Source organism: Ovis aries, chromosome 11 (genome assembly GCF_016772045.2).
Source record: "Ovis aries strain OAR_USU_Benz2616 breed Rambouillet chromosome 11, ARS-UI_Ramb_v3.0, whole genome shotgun sequence".
In the NCBI taxonomy this organism is placed as follows: domain Eukaryota; kingdom Metazoa; phylum Chordata; class Mammalia; order Artiodactyla; family Bovidae; genus Ovis; species Ovis aries.
In genome coordinates this window covers 57,257,998-57,269,344 of record NC_056064.1, presented here as the reverse complement: position 1 = coordinate 57,269,344, position 11,347 = coordinate 57,257,998, and positions in this window count along the sequence as shown.

The following is an 11,347-nucleotide window of genomic DNA, read 5'->3' as shown; positions in this document are numbered from 1 at the left end:
CGTTGTTGTTGTTTTGAACTCGGGTCAGAAAAGGAAACAGACGGAGAGATAGGCCCCTAGAGCCCGGGAGGGGAGGGGTGGGGCAGGGACAGGATCCAAGAGACTCCAGAGCTCGGGGCTCCTGCCAGCTGCACCCCCGGGAGGCAGAGGGCCGGGGTGGGGGCTGTGGGAGGTGGGCTGAGGGTCCCTGGGGTCGGGACCCTGCTTCTTTGGGCCCTAGCCACGGACATTGACCGGTGCCTCCAGAACACCTTCATCTGTGGACATGGGCTCATGGCGGGCTCCCTCCCGCCTACCTGGCAGGGAGGCGGGGACGTGGGAAGAAGAAAGACCCGGCAAAGCCAAGGGCACACGGCTGGGAAGATGGTCGGGGGGGGGGGGGGGGTTCACACCCAGGTCTCTCTCCATAAACACCCCAGAGCATCTCTGTGCCAGGAACTGGGGACCCCGAAACAGGACTGAGACCCTGCCTTCAGTCTAGGGGGAGACGTTCACCAGCACAGGTCTCCCACAGCAGGACAGCAAGGCAAACAGAGGCACAGGTGCCAAGAGGGGCGCTTGCTGTTCAGCGCTGGGGAGGGGTGGGGAGGCTCTCAGAGGGGGGTCTGGTGACGATGGGGGAGGGGAGGGGAGGGAATGTGTGTGGGGGGGGTCAGCAGTGTGCGAGCAGGGGCGGAGCACCATGGCAGGCCAAGGCAAGGTCAGGGCCTCGGTTTGGTGGAAGCATCAGCCCTGGACCTGGAGCGCCTTTTAGGACCCTTCCCTTTTTTGTTTTAATCATGAAGCCCATGGGGAGCTCGTTCAAGGCTAGGAGAGTCACCCACACAGCACCCTGGAGAACAGAGTGTCAGGAGACCACTTCGCGGATGGTACAAAATAACAATTATAGTCCTGGAGACGTCTTTGGGGGCGCCTCCTAGCACCTTGGTGGCCCGCAAAGACGTCATCATAAGGGCAGACAAGGAGACAGCCCCTCATCCACCCCCGCCCCGCCCTCCTCTCCTGGCCAAGGCCCCCCACCGCCCCCCACCCCCAGAAGGTGCATGCAGGGTGACACCGGTGGGGTCCCTCCTCCCCGGCCTTGCTGTGGTCAGTGCGGCGTGAGTGACAGCACTGGGCACGCAGGCTGTGAGCTTCCCCAAGTCCCCCCGGAGTGGGCCGCCCGGTCTCCTCCAGGAGGTTCCCAGTCCTCACCTCTCCTGCCTGTGGCTGTGACCTTATTTGGAAACTGGGTCTCCGCAGACACAGACGCAATTAAATTAAGGATCTCAAGGTGAGATCATCCTGGAATTCAGGTGAGTCCTAAACACAATGACAGGTGTCTTAGAAAAGAAGGCGACTGGAGACGTTGAGATGCAGAAAAGCCCCACAGAAGAAGCCTCGAGACGCCGGGAAGAGACAGGAGGCACCTGAGGGACCCCACGGAACAGGGGCGCCTCCCGCAGGGGCTCTGGAAGGAGCCAGCCTGTGAAGCTCCACGCGTGTGCCAGGTCTGCTCAGCCGTGTCTGACTCCTCGCACCCCCTTGGACTGTAGCCCTCTGGGCTCCTCTGTCCATCTCCAGGCAAGAGTGGGTTGCCATTTCCTCCTACAGGGGATCTTCCCCACCCAGGGATCCACCCTGCATCCTTGGCATCTCCCGCATTGGCAGGCGGGTTCTTTATCACTGCACCACCTGGGGAGCCCTTTGACACCTCAACAGTGAGAGTGAATTTGTTGCTTTAAGCCACCGCTTTTGTGGCCATTTGTTACAGCTGCTTCAGGAAACATCTTCCCACCTGGAGACTGAGCTTCCGCAATTTCTGCCCTTTTAACAGAGGCGCAAATAAGCATGCAGACAAGTTGGGTGATTGGCAAGGTCCCACAGCTAATGAGCATCACAGCTGGGAGCTGGGGGGACTTCCCTGGTGGTTCAGAGGTTAAGACTCCGCACTTTAGGGAACAAAGATCCCGCATGCCACGCAGCCAAGAAAAAAGTAAAGAAAAACTTGGACATGACCTAAATATCCATCAATTAGTCTGCCTGGTTGAAAAATTATTTTTTAAAAAAAGGAGAGGAATTGAGAGTCAGATCTGGAGGTCTCCCATCTGGCAGGCCCTTCGCATCTTCTCTGTCTCAGAACTGGGGAGCTGCCCACCCCGCACCCCCATTTATATTCCTCCCTCAGGGTTCTGGAGTGGACCATGGATCATGCAAGGATAAAAAGCCAGCCCCAGACCAGGGGAACCCTGGCAACAGCAGGGGGCGGGGGCTGGGCTGGGGTGGGGGTAGGGGAAGCTCTGGCATGTCCCCTCTGGAACCTCCCATCTCCTCTTCTGTGCCCTGGAGCTGATCCCCCAGCATTTGTGTTTTCATTTATTAATTAATTCATGGCTGCAAAGTGGACGTGCAAATCACTGTACAAACAGTGGTGTTCATTTTTAATCACCATCATTACGAGCTTCTTATTGAACTCAGACTGTGGATTTCCTGAGTCATCAGCCCCACGCTCCTTTCCATTTATGAACGTACAGCTCTGAAAAGCAGGGGCTTCAGGGGCTCTGCAGTTCTCCGCTGCCTGGAACTGGCCGAGGTCATGGAGGTCATGAGCTCTGCCAGTCCTGGGATGGGTCCCAGCCGGGGCTTTTTTGGGTAGCGTGTGGCCACACACCCCCTGGGTACCCATGCATCTGCCTTACCCCCTACTCGAATACTAGCACTGGCATCGGGCAGGTCAGGGTTCACACCTTGGTTCTGTGGGTCCCCAGCCTGCTGTCCCAGGCCACCTCTCTGAACCTCAGATTCTGCATCAGTAAAAGGGCGTGGGTCACATCTGGCGTGATCTCCAGGGGAACAGGTTGGTGAGAAGTCCACGTGGATGCCTGACACAGCAGATAGGTGCTGACCCGATGTTTAAGGGCCCAGGTGTCCCGCTCCCAGGTCCCGGGGGCCACCCTCCTCCAAATTTATTATTCCGTCCAGCCCCTGATAAAAGGTTCTTCAGGGTGGGGGCAGGAGACTCCACGCCGTGCAGGTGTTGCTGGAGGGGCTCTATGTCCAGTAGGGATGGGCCTGGCTGCTGGAGAGCTGTTGGGGGAGGGCAGAGGGCAGAGGAAGCGCCACCCCACCCACCCCGGCCGTGACCCTCAGCTGCTGCTCTGGGCCAGGAACAGTGGACCCGTGTGCCCTGCCCCTTTGCTGCTCTTTGTGCCCGAGATGCCACTTGGCGGGGACAGCTGTTGGTCTCACAAGAGCCACTGGATGTGCAGGGCGGGGATGTCCAACAGCAGGGACGGTCCTGCTGTGTCCCTGCCCCAGAGCTTGGCCTCTGGGAGCCCACGGTTCTAGGAAATCTGCTCTGGGTGGGGCATCCCCTTCCCCCAGGGGCGTGGACCCAGTAACAGGGCTGCTGACCCTCCCGCATTGCTCATCACAGCCTTCTCCAGTCTTCTGCAACCGCTCAAGTGGCTTCTACCCATTTTGCAGATAAACCAAGGCCCAGAGAGGTGAAGAAACTGCTTAAAGCTCATGCAGCAACTGGGTGTCAGAATGGGAATCTAGACTCCTGACTCTGTGTGTGTGTGTGTGTGTGTGTGTGTGTGTGTTAGTGGCTCAGGCGTGTCTGACTCTGTGACCCCATGGACTGTAGCCTGCCCGGCTCCTCTGTCATGGGATTCTCCAGGCGAGAATACTAGAGTGGGTTGTGATTTCCTCCTCCAGGAGATCTTCCTGACCCAGGGAACAAATCTGCATCACAGGCAGATTCTTTACCGTCTGAGCCACCAGGGAAGCCCAGACTCCTAACTATTGAACCTACTTCAGTCAGTTCAGTTCAGTTCAGTTCAGTCACTCAGTCACGTCCAACTCTTTGCGACCCCATGAATCACAGCACGCCAGGACTCCCTGTCCATCACCATCTCCCGGAGTTCACTCAGACTCAGGTCCATCGAGTCCATGATGCCATCCAGCCGTCTCATCCTCTGTCGTCCCCTTCTCCTCCTGCCCCCAATCCCTCCAGCATCAGAGTCTTTTCCAATGAGTCAGCTCTTCGCATGAGGTGGCCAAAGTACTGGAGCTTCAGCTTTAGCATCATTCCTTCCAAAGAAATCCCAGGGTTGATCTCCTTCGGAATGGACTGGTTGGATCTCCTTGCAGTCCAAGGGACTCTCAAGAGTCTTCTCCAACACCACAGTTCAAAAGCATCAACCTACTGACTGGACTACAAAACCCCAGGGAGAAAGCCATTTGTTCACTTCTACAGTTGAAAAGCACCAGTGCTCACTGGCTTGGGTGAGCGTCCCAAAGACCACCAGCTCCGTCTGCATGACCGCAAGCTCCTCCAGTCAACAAAACTGAAGTTCAAGAAAGGCATCCCCCACCCCATCCAGGCTGGTAAGACTACTAAGACCTCCGTGACCCAAGGCTGTGCCTGTGGGCTGGCATGTGGATTGTACCTCTAGCCTGAGAGTCAAAGAAACAGGACATTTGGGGCTCAGGGAATCAGTCCCAGCCCAGGGAATGTCCCAATAGCTTCTCTCTTCCAATGAGAGAGAGAGACTGAGATTTGAAGGTACTACACTGCTGGCTCTGAGGTTGAGGGTGGAGGCACAAGCCAAGAAAACAGCCTCTAAAAGTTGGAAGAGGTGAAAAAATGAATTCTCCCCTGGAACCCCCAGAAGGAAGGCAGGCCTGCGCGAACCTTGATCCTAGCTCAGTGAAGGCCCTTTCTAACCTCCAGAACTGTGAGACAATACGTGTGTGTTGGGCTCCCAGGTGGTACCAGGGGCAAAGAATCTGCCTGCCAAAGAAGGAGATGCAAATGACTGGGGTTCAACCCCTGGGTCGGGAAGATCCCCTGGAGGAGGAAACGGCAACCCCCTCCGGGATTCTTGCCTGGGAAATCCCATGGACAGAGGAGCCTGGCGGGCTACAGTCCACGGGGCCGCAGAAAGTCAGACACTGAAGCCACTGAGCGGACACACATTTGATACAATAACAACATGGAAAAGCAGACAGACAGGAAAGCTGTCGGTAACAGGCAGCGGAATCCTACGATGCAGGACACAGAGGGACTGGGGAAGAAGACCACCTTGGTCTCACCTGGGCAGCAAGGACGGGGGCCCAGGAGGCCATGGAACGGAGGCGAGGCAGGCGGTAAAGGATGGGATTCCCAGCAGCAGCACACAGGCGGATCCGCTTCTGGCCCTGGGTGGCTGGATCCGGCTCTCCAACTCTTGCGAGACTTTCAAGGAGCTGGGACAAAAAAACAGACCAAAAAAGGGACTTCCCTGGCAGTCCAGTGGTTAGGACCCTGAGCTCCGGGCTGAGGGGCAGGGGTTCAATTCCTGGCCAGGGAGCTAAGGCCTCACATGCTGTGTGCGGCAACGAAAAAACGAACCGACAGACAAATCCCCCGAAAAAGTCAAGGAGCTGGGAGCTCGGGAAGGGTCTTGAATCTGAGGCCTTGGGAGTCACGGAAGGAGCTGCCTTTGCAGCCTTGGGTCTGCTCAAGGGTCGAGAGTCACAATAGACCGTAATTGTGAGCAAGGTCCTAGTATCTAGTTCCCACATCTGGAGGGACGCTCCTGCACCCCTCATCCTCACTCAGGGGAGGAAGAGGAAGGTTTCTGTAGAACACAGGCCGCCAGCTGGTCGCAGACACCATGATGGATGAGTCCTCCCTGGCCCGGCCTGGTGCACTCACTTTGATGGATGGGGGCCAAGGTCACAGGTTCGATCTGCCTTTGGGTCAATTGAGTCCAGACGACAAAGTCCATTTTCATCACCAAAGACTACCCTCTGGTCTGTTATCTCCAAATGATTCTTGGGTCACGGGGCAGACAGACAGGGTGCAGATGGAAAAAACCCTCCAGCCCTGACTGTTGACAGGGAGTCAATGGTGCCCACTTTGTGTGCAAAGCCCAGGGGGTGTGGGTGGCAGGAGTGTGCGAGCAGAGGGCAGCCGCCCCTCCCCACTGCCAGCCTGGACGAAGCATCCTGACCCCCGGGTGGGGGGCTGGGGAAGAAGGCAGGGCCGCAGGCGGCAGGGGGGTGGGGTGGAGAACCTCGCCCAAGCTGACCTTCCTGCCTGTCAGACGGTCGTCAAGCCCACCCAGCTGCCCTGGCCTGTGTTACTCCTTGGCTTGGCCTTGAATTCCATCTCTGGTCCAGGATGCCCTGTCTAGATGAGCAGCTCCAGACACATGGGGAGTCACCCCCATCAGCTCGGGACCCACGGATAGGGCATACACAGCAGACACTTATTTTTCTCAGTTTGGGAGGCTGGAAGTCCAAGGTGAAAGTCCCACCTCGGTCGGCTTTTGCTGAAGTCCCTTTGGCCGGCTTCTCACTGTGTGTGTCTTCACATGTGGATAGAGAGTGAGCTCTGGGCTCTGCTCTTATCAAGACACTAGCTTTATCACAAACTGGCCTTCCCTGGTGGCTCAGATGGTAAAGAATCTGCCTGCAATGCAAGAGACCTGGGTCCGATCCCTGGGTTGGGAAGCTCCCCTGGAGAAGGGAATAGCAACCCACTGCAGTATTCTTGCCTAGAAAATGCCGTGGACAGACCATAGTGTCACAAAGAGTTGGACACAGCTGAGCAACTACCTAAGATGGTAGGTGTTGCAGGAGGGCATCAGAGGGCAGACACACTGAAACCATACTCACAGAAAACTAGTCATTCTAATCACACTAGGACCACAGTCTTGTCTAACTCAATGAAACCAAACCATGCCTGCAGGGCAACCCAAGACGGGCGGGTCATGGTGGAGAGGTCTGACAGAATGTGGTCCACTGGAGAAGGGAATGGCAACCACTTCAGTATTCTTGATTGAGAACCCCATGAACAGTATGAAAAGGCAAAATGATAGGATACCAAAGAGGAACTCCCCAAGTCATTAGGTGCCCAATATGCTACTGGAGATCAGTGGAGAAATAACTCCAGAAAGAATGAAGGGATGGAGCCAAAGCAAAAACAATAACCAGTTGTGGATGTGACTGGTGATAGAAGCAAGATCCGATGCTATAAAGAGCAATATTGCACAGGAACCTGGAATGTCAGGTCCATGAATCAAGGCAAATTGGAAGCGGTCAAACAAGAGATGGCAAGGGTGAACGTCGACATTCTAGGAATCAGCGAACTGAAATGGACTGGAATGGGTGAATTTAACTCAGATGACCATTATATCTACTACTGTGGGCAGGAATCCCTCAGAAGAAATAGAGTAACCATCATGGTCAACGAGAGTCCAAAATGCAGTACTGGGATGCAATCTCAAAAACGACAGAATCTCTGTTCGTCTCCAAGGCAAACCATTCAATATCACAGTTATCCAAGTCTATGCCCCAACCAGTAACGCTGAAGAAGCTGAAGTTGAATGGTTTTATGAAGACCTACAAGACCTTTTAGAACTAACACCCAAAAAAGATGTCCTTTTCATTATAGGGGACTGGAATGCAAAAGTAGGAAGTCAAGAAACACCTGGAGTAACAGGCAAATTTGTCCTTGGAATGCAGAATGAAGCCGGGCAAAGACTAATAGAGTTTTGCCAAGAAAATGCACTGGTCATAGCAAACACTCTCTTCCAACAACGCAAGAGAAGACTCTATACATGGACATCACCAGATGGTCAACACCGAAATCAGATTGATTATATTCTTTGCAGCCAAAGATGGAGAAGCTCTATATAGTCAACAAAAACAAGACCAGGAGCTGACTGTGGCTCAGATCATGAACTCCTTATTACCAAATTCAGACTCAAATTGAAGAAAGTAGGGAAAACCACTAGACCATTCAGGTATGACCTAAATCAAATCCCTTATGATTATACAGTGGAAGTGAGAAATAGATTTAAGGGCCTAGATCTGATAGATAGAGTGCCTGATGAACTATGGAATGAGGTTCGTGACATTGTACAGGAGACAGGGATCAAGACCATCCCCATGGAAAAGAAATGCAAAAAAGCAAAATGGCTGTCTGGGGAGGCCTTACAAATAGCTGTGAAAAGAAGAGAGGCAAAAAGCAAAGGAGAAAAGGAAAGATATAAGCATCTGAACAGAGTTCCAAAGAATAGCAAAAAGAGATAAGAAAGCCTTCTTCAGCGATCAATGCAAATAAATAGAGGAAAACAATAGAATGGGAAAGACTAGAGATCTCTTCAAGAAAATTAGAGATACCAAGGGAGCATTTCATGCAAAGATGGGCTCGATAAAGGACAGAAATGGTATGGACCTAACAGAAGCAGAAGATATTAAGAAGAGGTGGCAAGAATACACGGAAGAACTGTACAAAAAAGATCTTCACGACCCAGATAATCATGATGATGTGATCACTCATCTAGAGCCAGACATCTTGGAATGTGAAGTCAAGTGGGCCTTAGAAAGCATCACTACAAACAAAGCTAGTGGAGGTGATGGAATTCCAGTTGAGCTATTTCAAATCCTGAAAGATGATGCTGTGAAAGTGCTGCACTCAATATGCCAGCAAATTTGGAAAACTCAGCAGTGGCCACAGGACTGGAAAAGGTCAGTTTTCATTTCAATTCCAAAGAAAGGCAATGCAAAAGAATGCTCAAACTACTGCACAATTGCACTCATCTCACATGCTAGTAAAGTAATGCTCAAAATTCTCCAAGACACGCTTCAGCAATACGTGAACCGTGAACTCCCTGATGTTCAAGCTGGTTTTAGAAAAGGCAGAGGAACCAGAGATCAAATTGCCAACATCTGCTGGATCATGGAAAAAGCAAGAGAGTTCTAGAAAAATACCTACTTCTGCTTTATTGACTATGCCAAAGCCTTTGACTGTGTGGATCACAATAAACTGTGGAAAATTCTGAAAGAGATGGGAATACCAGACCACCTAACCTGCCTCTTGAGAAATCTGTATGCAGGTCAGGAAACAACAGTTAGAACTGGACATGGAACAACAGACTAGTTCCAAATAGGAAAAGGAGTACGTCAAGGCTATATATTGTCACCCTGCTTATTTAACTTCTATGGAGAGTACATCATGAGAAACGCTGGACTGGAAGAAACACAAGCTGGCATCAAGATTGCCAGGAGAAATATCAATAACCTCAGATATGCAGATGACACCACCCTTATGGCAGAAAGTGAAGAGGAGCTAAAAGCCTCTTGATGAAAGTGAAAGAGGAGAATGAAAAAGTTGGCTTAAAGCTCAACATTCAGAAAACGAAGATCATGGCATCCGGTCCCATCACTTCATGGGAAATAGATGGGGAAACAGTGGAAACAGTGTCAGACTTTTTTGGGGGGGGCTCCAAAATCACTGCAGATGGTGACTGCAGCCATGAAACTAAAAGACACTTACTCCTTGGAAGAAAAGTTATGACCAACCTAGATAGTATATTCAAAAGCAGAGACATTACTTTGCCAACTAAGGTCCGTCTAGTCAAGGCTATAGTTTTTCCGGTAGTCATGTATGGATGTGAGAGTCGGACTGTGAAGAAGGCTGAGCGCCAAAGAATTGATGTGTTTGAACTGTGGTGTTGGAGAAGACTCTTGAGAGTCCCTTGGACTGCAAGGAGATCCAACCAGTCCATTCTGAAGGAGATCAGCCCTGGGATTTCTTTGGAAGGAATGATGCTAAAGCTGAAGCTCCAGTACTTTGGCCACCTCATGGGAAGAATTGACTCATTGGAAAAAACTCTGATGCTGGGAGGGATTGGGGGCAGGAGCAGAAGGGGACGACAGAGGATGAGATGGCTGGATGGCATCACTGGATGGACGTGAATCTGAGTGAACTCCGGGAGTTGGTGATGGACAGGGAGGCCTGGCGTGCTGCGATTCATGGGGTCGCAAAGAGTCGGACATGACTGAGCGAGTGAACTGAACTGAGCAACTAACGCACACACACCCACTCTTGTGACCTCATCTAAGCCTAATCATCCCCCCAAGGCCCCACTTCCTGATAACCACCCGCTCCGTGCAGCCACCTTTTAATACACCTCAAATCTGACCCCAGGATGAGAAATCAGAAAACCACCTCCATGGGACTGCTACTCTGAGAAGACCCTCAGAGTTACATGTTACTGGCTAAGATGAAGAGCCAGCTTTCTGAATTAAAGTAGGTAACAAGATGCAAGTATGTCCATTTCCCTCCCAGAAGGCTCCATACACATTTTTATACTTTGAATTAAGAAAAAAAAGTGCCCTAAAAACGTTTTTAAATAGGGATTTTTTTGCCTTTACTTTTTATTTATTTTCACTTTTGATCTTCACTGTGTCTTTGGGGGGAGGTGCTGTGCTGGGTTTTCGTTGCTCCCTGGGCTGCTCTCTACCGGCTGTGAGCAGGGCCTGCCCTTCTCTGTGGTCCAGGCTTCTCATTGCACAGGCTTTAGGACAGGCGGGCTCAGTAGCTGTGGATTTTGGCCACTAGAGCCCAGGCTCAATAGTTGTGGCACACAGGCTTAACTGCTTCTTGGTACGTGGGATTTCCCCAGACCCGGGATCGAACACCTGCCTTCTACATTGACAGGCAGGTTCTTCACCACTGAGCCATCAGGGAAGGCCCTGGCCTTTGTTTATTATTTTTTTAAAAAAGGGAATTCCCTGGCGGTCCAGTGGAACCACCCAGCACTTTCACTGCAATAGGCCAAGAAAAAGAAAAGGTATCCCACCACTCTGATAAGAGCTGTGGTTTTCATTACCGCGGGGATGTTCAGCAATGTCGGGGGCCATTTTGGACCGATGTGGGGCATGGGTGGCTGGGGATACTCCCAGCATGCAGTGGGCAGAGGCCAGGGACTCACCTGGCTCACCTGTTCACATCTCTACGGGGTGCAGGACAGCTCCCGACAACGAAGAAGGATCCAGGCCCCCACGTGCCCACAGTGCTGAGGCTGAGAAATCCCGCTCTGTCTGGAAGAATCGAAACTACCTCTCCCGGATGAATGATTGGGTGGTTTGGGCCTGGCCCTCCATAGAGTTGGTTTTATTCATCTGTGCCTTGGCATCAAGCCCTTAAGCAGACACGCAGAGATGGCGTTTGCATGACTGAATGTGTTAGGAGGCTGTTTGCGTTTTTCTTTTTAACTTTTGATTTTCTGTTGGGGTATAGCCAGTTAGCTGTGTTGAGATAGTTCCAGGTGAACAGTGAAGGGACGCTGCCATACAGATACGTTTCCATTCTGTTACGACACTGTACTAGGGACACTGGCTGAGACCCCAGCCCTGCCCTCTTATCTCACAAGAACCCCTCTCAGAAAGAACTCAGTGTCAGAAAAAGCCGCTTCTGGAATTGTTCCAACCGCATGGCCTTTGTGAGTCTCGTACCAGGGGGATTTCCCTCTTCGCTTTGACTGGCAGGAAGCTCAGAGCCCGCTCTGCAGTAGTGCACTTCTAT